Consider the following 19,003-nt stretch of genomic DNA (forward strand, 5'->3'; position numbering starts at 1 on the left):
AAAAATTGGCGTGTGGGTACCCCCCAGGTCCACATCAGACCCTTGTCCGAGCACGCTACCCGGCCGGCCAGGAAAGGAGGGGATGAGCGAGCGCCCCCCCCCCTCCTGAGCCGTACCAGGCCGCGTGCCCTCAACATGGGGGGTGCCTTGGGGAAGGGGGGGCCACGCGGCCCCCCCACCCCAAAGCACCTTGTCCCCATGTTGATGAGGACAAGGGCCTCTTCCCGACAACCCTGGTCGTTGGTTGTCAGGGTCTGCGGGCGGGGGGCTTATCGGAATCCGGGAGCCCCCTTCAATAAGGGGGCCCCCGGATACCGGCCCCCCACCCTATTTGAATGAGTATGGGGTACAATGTACCCCTACCCATTCACCTGTAAAAAAAAGTTAAAAAAAACAGAACACACAAGGGTTAAAATAGTTTATTGCACAGCTCCGGGGGTCTTCCGTCTTTGGAGGTCTTCTCGCCGAACTCCTCTGCTATCTTCTGCTAGCTCTTTTGCTAGCGGAGGAGCCCGGCTTTCTTCCTCGCCGCCGCCCTCTTCTTCCGACTTCGAGGGTCTTGTCCCCCTCTTCGGTTTTTCTTGCCGGGCCAACGCGCCTTCTTCTATCTCTTTTACAGACGGTGGCCCGGTCTTCTGTCGCCGCTTTCGCCGTCTGTGGTGTATGGTGGGGGAGGGGGGTGTATGTATAGTGTATGATGGGGGAGGGGGTGTATGTGTAGTGTATGGTGGGGGAGGGGGTGTATGTGTAGTGTATGGTGGGGGAGGGGGTGTATAGTGTATGGTGGTGGGAGGGGGGTGTATGTATAGTGTATGGTGGGGGTGTATGTATAGTGTATGGTGGGGGGAGGGGGTGTATGGTGGGGGGAAGGGGGGTGTATATATAGTGTATGGTGAGGGGAAGTGGGGTGTATATATAGTGTATGGGGGGGTGTGTGTATGGTGGGGGGAGGGGGGGTGTATAGTGTGTGGTGGGGGGAGGGGGTGTATATATAGTGTATGGGGGGGTGTATGTATAGTGTATGGTGGGGGGAGGGGGGGTGTATAGTGTATGGTGGAGGGGTGTATATAGTGTATGGGGGGTGTATGTACAGTGTATGGTGGGGGGAGGGGGGTGTATAGTGTATGGTGGGGGAGGGGGGAGGGGGGTGTATATATAGTGTATGGGGGGGTGAATGTATAGTGTATGGTGGGGGGAGAGGGAGTGTATGGTGGGGGGAGGGGAGGTGAGAGTACTTTGAAATCCTGACATGGAAAAAACTTACCTTACAAGCTTGGTTGCAGTCCCAGCGCGATCTTTGCACACATTCCAGAGCAGCAGGGAATAGGGAGGCTCCGCCCACCTCCTTGTCCCTTCTGCAGCCAGCCAGAGGATTCGTGGAGAGCACCATGGAGACTCCGCCTTTGCCTCTGTGTCCCGACTCCTGTACCGCACTAGACAGCTGAGCACTAGCAGAAATCAAGCAGTGCTGCGCCCGAGCGGACCCGAAATCGAGGACACACGGCCGCCATCGCACTAATGACACAGGGAGCCACTGACGGGTCTGAAATGAATAATGTGCCCGGGTCTCAGGTGGTCAGAGACCCGGGCACATGTTTCAAAACCCGTACTGTCCGGGTGAATCCCGGACAGGTGGCAACCCTATCTGGGGGGCCCATAATCTCCTATTGCCCAGGGGCCCCATGAGTTGTCAGTCCGCCCCTGTTAACAGCATAGTGATTCAGACACCACGACAGCTCAAAGGAAAGATTACCTGTTCTGTGCAACACCCTTCCTTGACTGGCTCTAAGAGCCGGTTCACACAGGGGCGACTCGTCAGGTGACTTAGCCGCCTGACAACTCGCGTCCCATTCTGCGCAATGGAACCGTTCTAATCGGAGCGACTCAAGTCGCTCCAACTTAGAAAAAGGTTCCTGTATGACTTTTGGGGCGACTTGCATTGACTTCTATACAGAAGTCATTTTGCAAGCTGCCTCTAAAGTTGGATCCCGGTCACCTGAGGCAGTCGCACTGCAAGTCGTGCCGCCTCAGTGTGAACCGGGTCTAAGGGGGGATGAGAGAGGCTCCATACCTGACAGGATGACACCAATCCATTCCCAGGCAGCCGCCTGGCGCTCCCGACCACTGCTACAGTGGGCAAGAAGTTACCCCAATATCATCTCACTGCTCCCTGCTGACTGAAAGCCGCATCCAGCCACAGGAAACAGACAAGGAGCCATCATGGAAGGGGCAGCCCTGACCACAAAAAAAAAAAACTTCCAGCATCTTTGCAAGGCAAACCAACATATCCAAAGCCAAACTAACAACAAAATATGTGTGTGGGGCCACAACTCACCAAGGAGGAGAGACTGGATCCGTCTCAACTAACCACAAGACAGAACTGTTTTACCTGCATCCAGAGACCAGAACCCCCCCCCCAGTATCTGGACCCAGTATCTGGACTTGGGGGGGGGGGGGATCTCCCTGGTATGGAAGCTTTACAACTGAACAGAGGGGCTTCGTCACAGGAAAGAGGCTGAACCTGTGCGGCTGGCCAGATGAATCCGGCAGGTGAACGCAAAAAATAAAAATCTTCATTAATTCATAGTTATAATTAGTTGAGCGTTTGAGGAAAAAAAAAAAAAGAGAATACCGCCTAGGGGGAGGCAACTTATTTAAATATAGTATAACCAGTCCTGATTGGACGAGAAGCGAAGCCTATCCCATTCCATATGCTGTCATGCTTTGTGTCAGGAAAAAAGATATTAGTAGGATACAATGTTATGAGTCGATGTAATCCCAATTCATGAAATTTGAGCTGCAGTGTTTTCTTATCTCTCTTCATAGCACTATGTCCTGTAGCTTTGTCCTGCCCCGTTCTTCTGTTATCGGACTGATAACACTTGAGACGATAGTAGGGTTGCCACCTTTTCTTCGAGCCAAACCCAAACACTTAAGCGGGGCTTGGTATTTTTTTTGTAGCATACACTATGAGATTGTAAAATACCTGGGACATCTCTGTGTACCCTAGGGGAGTTGTAATGTGGCATGCGCAGTGGTGAACAGTGGGTGTAGCCAATTGCATATAGTGCAGACATGGTGGGTTTCATAGGTGGGTTTCTCTGTTTGGTGTTATTTTGAGAAACAACCCTTTAAGGTTAATTCTGTTCATTATGAAGAATAACGAAACACGCTTGAAATGGGCGAGAATGTAGGGATGAGCTTCGTGTTCGAGTCGAACATATGTTCAACTCGAACATCGGCTGTTCGCCCGTTCGGCGAATTCCGAACATTATGGGCCGTTCGCGCCAAATTCGTGTGGCGCTCACGGCCCACAATGCACTGCGTCATCGCAGTGCATTGCTGGCTCATGATTGGCCAAGCATGCACTGTGACCCCGCATGCTTGGCCAATCACAGCGCCAGCAGCAAGGAGAGCCATGATAGCTCAGGCTGTGTAGTACACGCCCCACACTATATAAGGCCGCCAGCGCGGCGGCCTTGTGTAGTGTGTTGGCGTCTGAAGCAGTTAGTGGGTGTTCTGTGTACCTTCAACACAGTATACACCGATCGTTATCGGCCGATTTTCGATCTTGCTCTTCTGTAGTGGTTGTTGTCTGCGTGCCCTGACCGCAGTATACACCACTGTATTCACCTCACCTATATAGCTAGTGATCTATCTTTTATAATAGAGCTTGCAGTCAGTAGTGTTAGGAGCTTGTGCGTGCTGTCTGCGTGCTCTGTACCCAGTACACACCGCTATATCCACCTACATAGCTCTTCTCTATTTGAGCCCACTTGCCATCTGCAGGAGTTATTGGAATTTGTATGTGCCTCCAGCACAGCACAGTATACATCTGTATATACCCCTTTATCTCTGGTGTTCTATAATAAAGGCATCTGCAGGAGTTAGTGGGTGTTTTGTGCCTCCAGCACAATATACACCTGTATCTACCCTTTATTGCTGTTCTCTAATAGAGCCATCTGCAGGGCTTAGTGGGTGTTGTGTGACTCCATTACAGTATACCCCTTTATCTCTGGTGTTCTATAATAAAGGCATCTGCAGGAGTTAGTGGGTGTTGTGTGCCTCCAGCACAATATACACTACCCAACTGCTGTTTTACCCAACTCCCTTCAGGCCATTACCATGTCTGGAAGGCCAGCAAGGAGAGGCAGACAGGCGCGAGCCGATAAAAGAGGGCAAGCAGGCTCTGTGTCTAGAGACAACAGTGCTGGTCGTGGACGCGGTGCATTGTCATCAGCACGTGGCCATGGGACACGCTTGTCCTTCTTTTCGGCAGCTGGACATGTTGAACCGCAACATGCCAATGACTTGGTAGAGTGGATGACCAAGCCCTCTTCATCCTCCTCATCCTCTCTCACCCAGTCTTCCCTCGTCTCAATGTCATCATCAGTGACTCCTTCCCTAGACCCACCACGTCCTCCTGAGGAGTCTCCTGAACTCTTTGAGCACAGTGTTGGGTACATGCTCCAGGAGGATGCCCAGTGTTTTGTAGGCTCTGATGATGACACTCAGCTAGAGGAAGGCAGTAGCGTGAATGCAGCGAGAGGGGATGCTCAAGAAGGACAGCAATCTGGCAGTCATGTTCCACAAGCTGCAGCATATTGCCAGGTTTGCTACAGCGATGAAGAGGGAGGGGATGATGAGGGCACTGACTCCACGTGGGTGCCTGGTAGGAGAGAGGAGGAGGAGGAGGAGGAGGCACATGTCCAACGAGGCCGGATGCCCTCCGGGGGCCAGCTTAGGGGCAGCACACTGACTGAATCACACCGCAGAGCTCCGCCTGTGCAGGGCGCTACCTCTGCGCGTTATTCTAAAAGTTCTTTGGTGTGGGCCTTTTTTGAGACGAGTGCATCAGATCGCACCGCTGCTATTTGCAACATATGTCTCAAGCGTATCTCGCGTGGCCAAAACATGAGCCGCTTGGGCACCACATGCTTGACCAGACATATGTTGACCTGCCTTGCAGCTCGTTGGCAAGCGTACCTCAAAGACCCACACCAAAGAACAAAGCGGACCTCTCCTTGCTCCTCATCAGCTGGCATCTCCAACCCCACTAGATCTTCAGTCCTCTCTGAAACCTGCTCTGAGAGGAATGAAGGTGTAGAATTAGGTGTGTCACAGCCAAGTGCTTCCGGGCACTCTGCTACCAGTACACCCACGTCTGATTATAGCAGGCAAATGTCCCTGCCCCAGCTGCTGGACCGGCGAAAGAAGTTCACTCCCAGCCATCCACATGCCCAGCGGTTGAATGCTAGCTTGGCTAAATTGCTAGCACTTCAACTGCTGCCTTTTCAGTTGGTAGACTCGGCCCCCTTCCGTGAGTTTGTACAATGTGCGGTTCCTCAGAGGCAGGTCCCCAAACGCCACTTTTTCTCACGGAACGGTCGATTCCGGCTCTCTACCGGCATGTGGAAGGCAATGTCCTTGCCTCGCTGGACAGGGCGGTCAGCGGTAAGGTGCATATTACCACTGACTCATGGTCCAGCAGGCATGAACAGGGACGTTACCTGTCTTTCATGGCCCATTGGGTCACTCTTCTGGCAGCTGGGAAGGATGCAGGACAAGGTGCAGTAGTGGTGGAGGTTGTTCCGCCACCACGCCTCCAAAATGCTACTATTGGTTGTGACACACCTCTCTCCTCCACCCCCTCCTCTTCTTCTTCCTCCATGGCCTCTTCCAGTGCTCTGTCCTCAGAACCAGCGGTGCTCCGTAGGCGTTCCAGGGGCTACGCAAGTACGCAGGCAAAACGATGCCATGCCGTGCTTGCGCTGGTTTGTTTGGGGGACAGGAGCCACACTGGGGCGGATGTTTTGTCAGCTCTGCAGGGGCAGGCCGAGACGTGGTTGACGCCACGCCAGCTTAAGCCAGGAATGGTGGTTTGCGACAATGGCACCAACCTCCTCTCCGCCCTCCGACAGGGACAACTGACCCATGTGCCCTGTGTAGCTCACGTCCTTAACCTGGTGGTGCAGCGGTTCTTGGGCAGGGACCCGGGCTTACAGGATGTCCTGAAGCAGGCCAGGAAAGCCTGTGTGCATTTCCGCCAATCATTTAATGCCTGTGCTCGGCTGGCTGAGCTCCACAAGGAGTTGAACCTGCCCAAGAACCGCCTTATATGTGACATGCCCACCAGGTGGAACTCAATGTTGGCCATGCTGCAGCGGCTTCACACGCAGCAGAGGGCCATCAATGAGTACCTGTGCGACTACGGCACCAGGACAGGGTCAGGGGAGCTCGGTTTTTTTTCACCACGCCAGTGGGGCATGATCAGGGATGCATGCACTGTCCTGTCACCATTTAAGGAGGCCACAAGGATGGTGAGCAGTGACAGTGCATGCATCAGTGACACTGTACCTCTTGTCCACCTCTTGGAGCATACGCTGCGTGGAATAATGGACAGGGCACTTGAGGCAGAACAGAGGCAGGAAGAGGAGGACTTCCTTGCCTTTCAAGGCCCCCTTTATCCAGACAGTGTTCCTGCTGTACCACCCATCACACAGGAAGAGGATGAGGAGGAGGAAGAGGAGGAGGAGGATGATTGTGTCAGCATGGAGGTGGAGGCTGGCACTGAGCATCAGCAGCAGTCTTGTAGGGATGATTTACAGTCCCAAGAAACACGTGGACTTGTACGTGGCTGGTAAGAGGTAGCTGCGGATCATGTTGTCCTTAGTGACCCAGAGGACTCCGGACCGAATGCCTCAGCTAACCTACGCTGCATGGCCTCCCTGATCCTGCAAAGCCTGCGGAAGGATCCTCGTATTCTTCGGATCAAGGAGAGGGACCATTACTGGCTGGCCACTCTCCTTGATCCACGGTACAAGGGTAAGGTTGCCGACCTTATCTTGCCATCGCAGAGGGAGCAGAGGATGAGACATCTCCGGGAGGCCTTGCAGAAAGGTCTGTGCAACGCGTTCCCAGAGACTGGGAGGTTACAAACTCCTGGTCCTGGACAACGTGTTGCTGAGGCATCGGTCAGAAGGATCGGTGGAGAAGGTGGCCGTCTGACTGATGCTTTCAGACAATTTTTTAGTCCGCAGCCCCAAGGTATGATCGGTTCCAGCAACCATCGCCAGCGTCTGATTTACATGGTGCAGGAATACCTAGGGGCAAGGTCAGACTTGGACACCTTTCCCACCGAAAATGCTCTGGCTTACTGGGTCTTGAGGATGGATCATTGGCCAGAGCTTGCACAGTATGCAATTGAGCTACTGGCCTGTCCTGCATCCAGCGTTCTTTCGGAACGCACCTTCAGTGCTGCTGGTGGCTTTGTTACTGATCACAGGGTGCGCCTGTCCACCGAATCAGTTGATCGACTGACCTTCATCAAGATGAATCAGTCTTGGATCACCCACAGCTACCAAGCACCTGAAGCTGATGTAACCGAATAATTTTTTTTGAAATATCACATCCCTTCAAGACTGCCTATGCTGATGCTGAGTGACTGTCCTGTTATGTTGATTGTCTATCCTCTTCCTTCTCCACTGATATGTTGGAAGAACATTTCTGGTTCTGGGTGATGCCATCAGCCCAATTTTTCTGCCCCTGTTTAACAGGGGCGTTTAATTACAATTTTTGATGCAATGCTTTGCAGCAGGGCTAATTCCTGCAATAATACTAGAGTATATGGGAGAGGTTGCAGTGTGGTGGCACCAGCACCAGTGCCTAAGGCCCAATTTTTCTGCCCCTGTGTAACAGGGGCGTTTAACCACTTAAGGACCGCCGTATTGCCATTGTACGTCATCACAATGGCACAGGCAGGCACAATCACGTAGATGTACGTGCCTGCCTTCCAGCGGGTGGGGGGTCCGACCGGACCCCCTCCCGTTGGATACAACGGTCCGGTTCGCTCCAGGAGCGTTCCGTGATGAGGGGATGGCCGTTGGTTTTCGGCCACCCCCTCTGGATCGCTCCTGGCCAATGAGAAGCTTCCTCCCACTGTGTATTGTTTACACAGGAAGGAGGAAGTGATGTCATTCTCCTCGGGGCGGTCTTTTTGACCGGACTACGAGGAGAAGACACAAAGTAAGTGTGCACCAACACTACACTGACATGTAGGTACACACAGGCACACAAACCCCCCCCGATCCCTCCCCCGATCGCCCCCCGATCCCCCCCGCCCCCCCTCCCCCCCCAGTCACAGTGTCACTGATTGCATTGATCATTTCTTTACTGATCAATGCATTCAGAGTCAGTTGTGACAGTAAAAACTGTCAGGACAGTTAGTGTTAGGTCCAGGGTAGCCCCCTATCACCCCCCAATAAAGATTTAACCCCCTGATTGCCCCTAGAGTTAACCCTTTCACCCCCTTTTGCCAGTGTCACTAAGCGATCATTTTTCTGATCGCTGCATCAGTGTCGCTAGTGTCGCTAGGTAGCTAGTTCTTTTTTTAGGTTCACCGCCAGGTTTTTATATCGCTAGGTACCCCGATATACTACCCAATAATGGTTTTAACCCCCTGATTGCCGCTAGTTAACCCTTTCACCCCCTTTTGCCAGTGTCACTAAGCGATCGTTTTTCTGATCGCTGAATTAGTGTCGCTACAGTCGCTAGGTAGCTAGTTATTTTTTTAGGTTCACCGCCAGGTTTTTATAGCGCTAGGTACCCCGATATACTACCCAATAATGGTTTTAACCCCCTGATTGCCGCTAGTTAACCCTTTCACCCCCTTTGGATTTTTGTTTGGCTTTTTTTATATGACCTATCTGAGTCTATGAGGAGAAGCTTCTGTCCATAGGAGGTCCACCTGATTCCATGTGAGCAGGGATTTTACCTGCATAAGCCTATTTGACTATGTTTTTAATTAAAGTAGTCAACAGCATCTGGTAAGAAGACATCTATACTTTCACAAGTGGGGTGTTTTTTCTATGTCTGTAAATTCTTGGTGAAGGGACATTGTTTCATTACGTTATAGAAGATCCCAGCAGTTGTTCTGTTTTATGGATTCAGAAGAAGTTTTCTACTGAAAAAAACACTGTTTTGGACTTTTGGATTTATATTTATTTATTTATCTGTTTTTCCTATTTTGGTGTCATCACTTAATTGGGATTTCACTTATTATTGTTTTCACCATTTTTTTGCAATTTTTTGGTACATTGCAGTTTTTGTGATATGGTGTGTATCATTTTGATGTTGTATGATCACTAGTTTCACATTTTTTATTTTATTTTTTTATTGTTTGGTATTGAGTCTAGCGCCCCTATTATGAGTATATTGATAGCATTACAAGTTTTCTTCTTGTTTTTCTAGGGAGCAGCTACTAGTGTTTCATCTAGCACATTTTTGATTCACTGATTATTTCTTTTCAAATGTTTTTATTGAGATTTTTAGCAGAGTTAGTTACAACAAGGGTTACAAAACAAAAAAAAAAAATATATAGTAATAAAAGTACAGCACAATATAGCATATAAACAAATAATCCACAATAAAGAATAAACTAGTATTCCCAAGTATCTAATATTCATAGTCATAAAGGGACTCGAACAAGAGTAAGTCTCTTAGAATTTGTATAATAAAATCCGTAATATAATTATTGTAAGATTTATAAATAGCGATATGGATAATGGCCACTTCTGGACCCCAAGACACCCCTCACAGGGATCTATCTGTGTCTTGGAGTACCTAGTCCAACATCCTAAAGGAAATTCAAACACAGTAGTTATCTTTTATGAAGGAAAATAAAGATCTATTCTTACTCCGCAGCTCAATTCAGATAAACAAACATGTGATATATTTGTCACTTTGTTATGAAATTATTTTTAAAGCCATCCAAAAAAAAAATATTAAAACGCACAGGAGTTCTTTCTTCTATATGATTAAAGAATCAGCATTATTTAAATAGTGGAAGTATAATTTTTGTACCATGTACTCCAAGGTTCCCATAGTTGTTGTTCCTTAATATATAGGGATTTGTCATTAGGAAATAACAATTCGTAGGAGTGGTGGAGTTGGGTTAATTCTATAACTTCTGTCATAGTAGGAAGAGAGTCAGTTTTCCATTTTCTAGTTATGGATAGTCTCGCAGCTAAAAGTATATGTGTTACTACTTTACGATATTGTTTGGGAATCGTATGTAAATTCATATTCAGAATGGCTAGTTCTGGTGAAAGTTGAAGGACAATACCTGTTACGGAAGTGAGTAAATGGGAGATTGCCTGCCAGTAGTTATGTAAGCTTGGGCAGTCCCACATAATATGAAATAGGGTCCCCAATTGGGTACAATTTCTCCAGCAAGTAGGTGACGAGTTCCCCTTGAATTTTGCTAGGATATGTGGAGTCAGGTATTGTCTTTGAACAATTTTTTGTGCCAGTTCCCATAGTGTAACACATGCAGTGGCCCTATATATGCTTCGTAGGGAAGCCATGATTCACTGATTATTTGATTGTCTAATTTTTCATACATATATATTTTTTATTAATTTTAGTGGCGCGGGGTTTAATAGTTGCTGTGTTGTCAGCCACTCTTTTTCACAGCGCTAGGTTAGTGCCAGTACTGCTAACACCCACACGCAAAGCATAAACCTCCCGTAGTGGTATAGAATCTGAACAGATCAATATCTGATCTGATCAGATCTATACTAGCGTCCCCAGCAGTTTAGAGTTCCAAAAAAACGCATTGTTAGCGGGATCAGCCCAGATACCTGCTAGCACCTGCGTTTTGCCCCTCTGCCCAGCCCACCCAAGTGCAGTATCGATCGATCACTGTCACTTACAAAACACTAAACACATAACTGCAGCGATCACAGAGTCAGGCCTGATCCCTGCCATCGCTAACAGGTAGCATTTTATATTTAAATCCGGAAGGCAGTGCTTGGTTTTCGGGGGCCCGTACGTGGCTAGGCTCCCAAAAAGTCCCCCACATGTGGTATCCCCGTACTCGGGAGAAGCAGCAGAATTTATTTTGGGGTGTAATTTGACTTATGCCCATAGCATGTGTGAGCAATATATCATTTAGTGACAATTTTGTGCAAAAAAAAAAAAGTTTGTAATATTCCCGCAACTTGTGGCAAAATATAAAATATTCCGTGGACTCAACATGCCTCTCAGTAAATAGCTTGGGGTGTCTACTTTCCAAAATGGGGTCATTTTGGGGGGTTTTGTGCTATTTTGGCATTTTATGGCCTTCGAAACTGTGATAGGTAGTGAGGAGTAAAATCAAAAATTTACACCCTTAGAAATCCTGAAGGGGGTGATTGGTTTTCGGGGTGCCGTGCGTGACTAGACTCCCAAAAAGTCCCACACATGTGGTATCCCCATACTCGGGAGAAGTAGCGGAATATATTTTGGGGTGCAATTCCACATATAACCATGGCATGTGTGAGCAATATATCATTTAGTGACAACTTTTTGTAAAATTTTTTTTTTTTTTGTCATTATTCAATCCCTTAGGACAAAAAAAATAAATATTCAATGGTCTCAACATGGCCCTCAGCAAATAGCTTGGGGTGTCTACTTTCCAAAATGGGGTCATTTGGGGGGGTTTTGTGCCATCTTGGCATTTTATGGCCTTCAAAACTGTGATAGGTAGTGAGGAGTAAAATAAAAAAATGTATGCCCTTAGAAATCCTGAAGGAGGTGCTTGGATTTCGGGGTCCCGTACGCGGCTAGGCTCCCAAAAAGTCCCACACATGTGGTATCCCTGTACTCAGGAGAAGCAGCAGAATGTATTTTGGGGTGTCATTTCACATATGCCCATGGCATGTGTGAGCAATATATCATTTAGTGACAACTTTTTGTAAAATTTTTTTTTTTTTTGTCATTATTCAATCCCTTAGGACAAAAAAAATAAATATTCAATGGGCTCAACATACCCATCAGCAATTTCCTTGGGGTGTCTACTTTCCAAAATGGGGTCATTTGGCGGGGGTTTGTACTGCCCTGCCATTTTAGCACCTCAAGAAATGAGATAGGCAGTCATAAATTAAAAGCTGTGTAAATTCCAGAAAATGTACTCTAGTTTGTAGACGCTATAACTTTTGCGCAAACCAAAAAATATACGCTTATTGACATTTTTTTTACTAAAGACATGTGGCTGAATAAATTTTGCACTCAATGTATGACTAAAATTTAGTTTATTCGATTTTTCTTATAACAAAAAGAAGAAAATATCTTTTTTTTTTCAAAATTTTCGCTCTTCTTCCATTTATATCGCAAAAAATAAAAATCGCAGAGGCAATCAAATACCATCAAAAGAAAGCTCTATTTGTGGGAAGAAAAGGACGCAAATTTCGTTTGGGTGCAATATTGCATGACCGCGCAATTACCAGTTAAAGCAGCGCAGTGCGAAATTGGAAAAAGACCTCTGGTCCTTAAGGTGTTTATTGGTCCGGGGCTGAAGTGGTTAATTACAATTTTTGATGCAATGCTTTGCCGCAGGGCTAATTCCTGCAATAAAACTAGAGTATATGGGAGAGGTTGCAGTGTGGTGGCACCAGCACCAGTGCCTAAGGCCCAATTTTTCTGCCCCTGTTTAACAGGGACATGTAATTACAATTCTTGATATAATATTTCACAGGAGGGCCCGTTCCTGTGCCCACCCAGAGTAACTGTGAGGACTTATAGTGTTGTGGCACCAGCACCACAACCACCAAAGGTCAATTTTTCTACCCCTGTTCAACAATGGCATGTAATTACAATTCTTGATATAATTGTTCACAGCAGGGCGCTCCAGCGCCCAGCAAGAGTCACTTTGAGGGCTTACAATGTTGTGGCAAAACCAACACCTTGTTCCGCCATTTCTGCAGAGCATATAGGGCAGGCCCCTACTTTCAAACATCCAACTTACAAACATCTCCTACTTGCAAACGGAAGGAGACAACAGCAAGTGAGATGAAAAAAGATGGACGACAAAACAAATTATACAGGGGTGATAACCCTTCCCTATGTTTTCCAAAAAGCTTAAAAATATTTTTTTTGACTGGAGCTACACTTTAAAAATGTACCAGTTGAAAATTACAAACAGATTCAACTTAACACAACAAACCTACACAGTCCCTGTCTTGTTTGCACCGCCTGTATACTGCTGTTCTGAGTATATAGGGCCTGGGGGCCACACGCATTTCCTTTTTTTAATATGGGTACGGGGTTCCCCTTAATATGCATACAAGACCCAAATAGGCTGGTAATGGGCAGGGAGGGCTACCCATGCCATTTTTCTCAATGATTTTCAACCATATTGCAGGAACCAGATATAACATTAAAACCGCAAGCAGTTTTAAATGATGTTATTTCCGTTTAACGTCATTTTGTGCAGGGACTGTTCTAAACACGGGAAACACGTGGCACTTCACAGGCATACTACAGACACCCCCCAGGCACCATATTTAAAGGAATATTTCACTTTTTTTTTTCACTTTAATCGTCATTAAAATCAGTGCTCCCGCCAAAACGGCCATTTTTAAAATCATTTTAGGCATTGACCCATGTCCCCTGGGGCAGGAGCCAGGTCCCCAAACCCTTTTTAGGACAGTATCTTGCATATTAGCCATTAAAATTAGCACTTTTAATTTCGAACGTTCGAGTCCCATAGACTTCAATGGGGTTCTAAAGTTCGTACGAATTTGGGGTCCGTTCGAAAGTTCTGGTGCGAACCGAACCGGGGGGTGTTCGGCTTATCCCTACGAGAATGAAATTTGCAATCAAATCGGATAAAAAATCGGATCAAATTACAAGAAAAAACTCACCAGACAAAGAAGCTAATGAGTTGGCATAAATGGCTCAGCGCCATTTTAAAAAAGGGTAACCAGGCTTTTGTTGCCATGGTTACCAAATCTTATGCACAGTGATTGGCGGTGGGGGAAGTGGCTGGAGCATCTCAGCTCTGATTACAGAACCCGAAGGACAGCACAGCCACACCATGTACCACTAATGATTTATAATACAGTACTATGATGGGGGCAATATTGATGGGGGGCAATTTTTAAGGTGTAAATTTTGATTGGGCACTATGACGATGAGGGCAATTTTAATGGTGGTAATATGATGGGGCAATATGATGGGGGCAGTATGATAAGGGGCAATTATGATGAGGACCGTATGATGGTGGCAATTTTTATGGTGGTAATATGATGCCGCAAATTTGATGGTGGAAATATGATGGGGGCAATTTGGATGAGGAACGTATGATGGAGACAATTTTGATGGTGCCAATTTCATGGGGGCAATATTGATGGTGGTTATATGATGGGGGCAATATTATGATGGTAGTATGATGGGGTAAATTTTGATGATGGTAATATGATGGGGTAATTATGATGGGGGCAGTTTTGAAAGGAGGAATTTTGATGGTGGCAACATGATGGGGAAATTTTTATAGGGGCAATATGATGGGAACAATTTTGGGGGCCAGGGCCTGAATGGGGGAAGTGCGGGACTGACGGGCAACCTAGCAGGTAAGCAAGCAGCGATCGATCGAGCGATGGGGTGGGGTATGGGGGTGGAGTGAGTTTGCCAGGTTTGACTCTCCCCTCCCAAAAAATAAAGACCCCTTTCACACTGGGCGTTTTTCTGTCACTTTTGCGCTAAAAATAGCGCCTTTAAAGCACCTCTCAATGCTCCCCAATGTGACAGTCTGAGTGCTTTCACACTGGGACGGTGCACTTGCAGGATGGGAAAAAAAGTCCTGCAAGCAGCATCTTTGGGGCGGTGGGAGAGAAATGTATACACTGCTCCTCCAACGCCCCTGCCCATTGAAGTGAATGGGCACTGCTGCCAAATCGCCTGCAAAGCGCAGCAGCCCTTTTCGGGTGATATTAACCCTTTCCTTGGCTGCTAGCGGGTGTTAAAGGGAATTTAAACTGGGATAGTTGGCAAGTATGAGGTAGCTGCTTTGGGCCCCACAACAATGACAGGGCCCAGGATAGCTGCCCCTTTTACTCTGCCTTAAAGACGGCCCTGATTGTATTGTGTGGGTAGGGAAGGCCCCCCACTGGCAGAACACAATAACACTGCGGGAGTGATTCTCCCATCCACACGTGAGCAGGTGAGAGGGTGTGTGGGGACAGGCTGAGGAGAGAGGTCTGTCAGCAGGGGGGTGTGAGGTGGTCATGGAGGGATATCAATCAGCGGGTGGGGGGAGTAACTGGGAGTGATAGCTTTTGGAGTAGGGTCTGTCATCTGCAGGTTTGTAAATGGTCACCTGTGATCAGGGCAGGACTTACCATTGGGCTTGACTGGGCTCAAGCCCATGGGCCCCGCCCAATAGGAGGCCCCGCAGGCCCTGCCGAGATACATAGCCGAGTGTACACGGTTTGGCTCCACTCACAGTCATGCCCAGCCCCGCCCTATGATGGACATAATACAGGGACTGGGTGTGACTGTGAGCCGAACCAAGTACACTCAGCTCGGCTCCGCTTGGGACTGTGAGAGGACCTGAGAGCCGCTGAGAGCTGCCAAGAGGACCCAAAAGCCGCTGAGAGCTGCCAAGAGGGCCCGAGAGCCGCAGAGAGCCGCCGAGAGCTGCCAAGAGGACCCCCGAGACCCGCTGAGAGCTGCCAAGAGGGCCCGAGAGCCGCAGAGAGCCGCTGAGAGCTGCCAAGAAAGGACCCGAGCGCCATTTTTATACTTCAAGACTGCAATGACAAGGCTGCAAATGACACTGGGGCAAGGCTGCAAATGACAAGGCTACACTGACAAGGCTGCAATGACACTGGACAAAGCTGCAGATGGATGGGCAAGGCTGAAGATGGACATGGATAAGGCTGCATTGATGGACATTTAAATGTAAGTTTTTTTTCCTTAAAATTCCCTCCTAAACTTGGGGTGCATGTTATACGCATGTTATATGCCGATAAATACGGTAATGTATAGAAGGTAGGGCCCGAAAGTGACTCAAGCCCAAGGGCCCCCACCACCCTAAGTCCTGCCCTGCATGGTGGTATTTGATCACCTCGGCGGTTTTTATTTTTTGTGCTATAAACAAACTATTGACGTCGTCCCATGCACAAGCGGCCTGCGCGCCCTCTGAGGGGCGCACCTGGCGCTCTCTGTGATCAGCAAGTCTATGAGACTCGCTGGATCACAGATCGGAGTAAGGGGTCGATCCCGACCCCTTACCACGTGACCAGCTGTCAGCCAATGACAGCTGATCATGTGATGACAACAGAGCCGGTAAAAAAACCCGATCACCGGCGGCCATGAGAGGGACATCAGTCCCTCTCACGGCGAGCTGGCGCCAGCTCACCAGTGCCCACCTGCCCCGTGCCAGTGCCGCCCATCAGTGCCCACAGTGCCACCCATCATTGCCTAAACAACACTGCTGCACCTCAGTGCCACATATCAGTGCCCATCAGTGCCGCCCATCAGTGTCCATCAGCGCCACCTATCAGAGCCACGTATCAGTGCCACCTATCAGTACCCATCAGTCCCATCCATCATTGGTACCCATCAGTGGTACCCATCAGTGCCACCCATCAGTGCCGCCTTATCTGTGCCCATCAGTGCCGCCTTATCTGTGCCCATCAGTACTGGATTTTCTGTCCCCATCAGTGCCACCTTGTCTGTGCTGCCTTAACTGTGCCTATCAGTGCCCACCAGTGCAGCCTATCAGTGGCCACCAGTGCCGCCTATCAGTACCCACCAGCGCCGCCTCATCAGTGCATATCAATGAAGGACAAAAATTACCTGTTTGCTAAATTTTATAACAAACTATTAAACATGATTTTTTATTTATTTGCATCTTTTTTTGTTTGTTTAGCAAAAAAAACTCCCAGCTGTAATTAAATACCACCAAAAGAAAGCTCTATTTTTGGGGAAAAATGATAAACATTTCATTTGGGTACAGTGTAGCATGACCGCGCAATTGTCATTCAAAGTATGACAGCGCTGAAAGCTGAAAAATAGCTTGGGCAGGAAGGGGCTGAAAGTACCCTGTAGGCAAGTGGTTAAGGCAGCCAGGCTTTTCTTGTCTGTTTTGTTTCCATGGTTACCAAAGCTTCTAACTACAGTGGGAGGTGACAAAAGCTGACAACCCCATGACCAGCCAAAATATTATGACCACCCCATGAAAAAAAAATCTTTTTTGAAAAACAAAAAAATTATAATTTCATTTAGAGAAAGAGAGAGAGAAGAAAGAAAGTGCATTTTTGAAAGAAGGGGTGAGAAAAGGGAAGTGGGCTTATAAAAAGTGGGGGCTGGGCAGGGGTGATTTTGGAGGAGCTAGGTGTGCCGGAGGGCTTTCAAAGCGCTTTGGGTAAAAATGAATGTAAAAAGAGGCATAGAGGAGAGTGACCCTTGCTGGAAGAAAAGCAAAAGCAAAAGCCTACAAGCCTACAGCACCTGGTTTTCCCAGGCGGTCTCCCATTCAAGTACTAACCAGGCCCGACCCTGCTTAGCTTCCGAGATTAGACGAGAGCGGGCTCATTCAGGGTGGTGTGGCCGTAGGCAATGATAAGGCTCTCTTTCAAGCCTCTTGTACTTGTCATCGGCAGCCTGGCTCTGCCTTTTATTATTAAGTGTTCTTGCATAGCAAGACCACTTACTGTTATTAGTGGGAATGCTTTAGCAGTCCCACTATTGTTATTCATTTTTTTATTTATTAATCGTCATCTTTTTATTATTATTCCGTACGTTTTTTGGCTCTGCGTAACTTTTGCATACTTTCAGCTATTAAAGCCATTCAACTTTTAAAATGTTCAGCTCTTTCAGTTGATGATGGGATGTCTTCAACTTTTTTTCTACTATTTATACTTTTTAAAATATTAAGCTTTGTAACATTTTTTTTAACATTGAAGTCAATGAGAGCATGCTTAAAATACGTAAAATCTTCTTCCGCTGCCAAAAGTTTCAGCTCCTTCATACTTTTACCTACAGACGCCAAACAAACTTTAAAACGTTCACAAAATATTCAGCTATCTTGCTATATCTTTTCAGTTTGATATCTTTTAGAGTTTTTGTGAAAAAGCTGTTTAACCACTTGGGATCCGCGCTATTGCAAAATGACGGCAATAGCGCGGACCCACATTTTCGGGACTACGTCTATTGACGTAGTCCCGGTTACGAGCGGCCTGCGCGCCCCCTGAGGGGCGCGAGCGGCCTGCGCGCCCCCTGAGGGGCGCGCGCGGCGCGCTCTGTGATCGGCGAGTCCGTGAGACTCGCCTGATCACCGATCCGTGTAAGGGGTCGATCCCGACCCCTTATCACGTGATCAGCTGTCAGCCAATGACAGCTGATCATGTGATAAAACGGAGCCGGTAATCGGCTAGTATTCCTCCTCGCGCTGACAGCGCGAGGAGAAAAAAAAAAAGCCGATCGCCGGCGGCCGTGTTCGGGACATCAGTCCCGATCACGGCCAGCAATTTAAAAGGACACCTGCCCCCTGCCAGTGCCCACCTGCCACCCGCAGTGCCATCCTGAAATAAAGTAAGTGCCCCCCTGTCAGTGCCACCCAGCAGTGCCCATAGTGCCCACAGTGCCACCCAGCAGTGCCCACAGTGCCACCCAGCAGTGCCCACAGTGCCACCCACAGTGCCACCCAGCAGTGCCACCCACAGTGCCACCCAAAATCTGCCTCAGGTGCTGCACCCCAGTGCCGCCCATCAGTGCCCAGCAGTGCCGCCCATCAGTGCCCAGCAGTGCCGCCCATCAGTGCCCAGCAGTGCCACCTATCAGAGCCACCTATCAGTGCCACCTATCAGTGCTCATCAGTCCCATCTATCTGTGGTACCTATCAGTGCCCATCCGTGCCACCCATCCGTGCCACTTATCCGTGCCACCCATCCGTGCCATCTTATCTGTGCCCATCTTTGCCCATCAGTGCCGCCTTATCTGTGCCCATCGGTGCCGCCTTATCTGTGCCTATTAGTGCCGCCTTAACTATGCCTATCAGTGCCCACCAGTGCAGCCTATCAGTGCCCACCAATGCAGCCCATCAGTGCCCACCAATGCAGCCCATCAGTGCCCACCAATGCAGCCTATCAGTGCCGCCTAATCAGCGCACTTCAATGAAGGAGAAAAATGACCCGTTTGCAAAATTTTATAACAAACTATTAAAACATGATTTTTTTTT

The 19,003-nt window shown here is 48.2% G+C and overlaps 1 non-coding gene across 1 annotated transcript; it reads right to left on the minus strand.

Moving 5' to 3' along the window:
* Positions 1 to 17,262: 17,262 nt before the first annotated feature.
* Positions 17,263 to 17,381, minus strand: LOC143990441 (5S ribosomal RNA). The gene has a single exon (XR_013277334.1). It is a non-coding gene; the product is annotated as a 5S ribosomal RNA (ribosomal RNA).
* Between the last annotated feature and the right edge of the window lie 1,622 nt (positions 17,382 to 19,003).

The sequence above is a fragment of the Lithobates pipiens genome, unplaced genomic scaffold, assembly GCF_037356315.1.
Source record: "Lithobates pipiens isolate NorthernLeopardFrog02 unplaced genomic scaffold, aLitPip1_a1.2 Scaffold_18, whole genome shotgun sequence".
NCBI classification, from domain to species: Eukaryota; Metazoa; Chordata; class Amphibia; order Anura; family Ranidae; genus Lithobates; species Lithobates pipiens.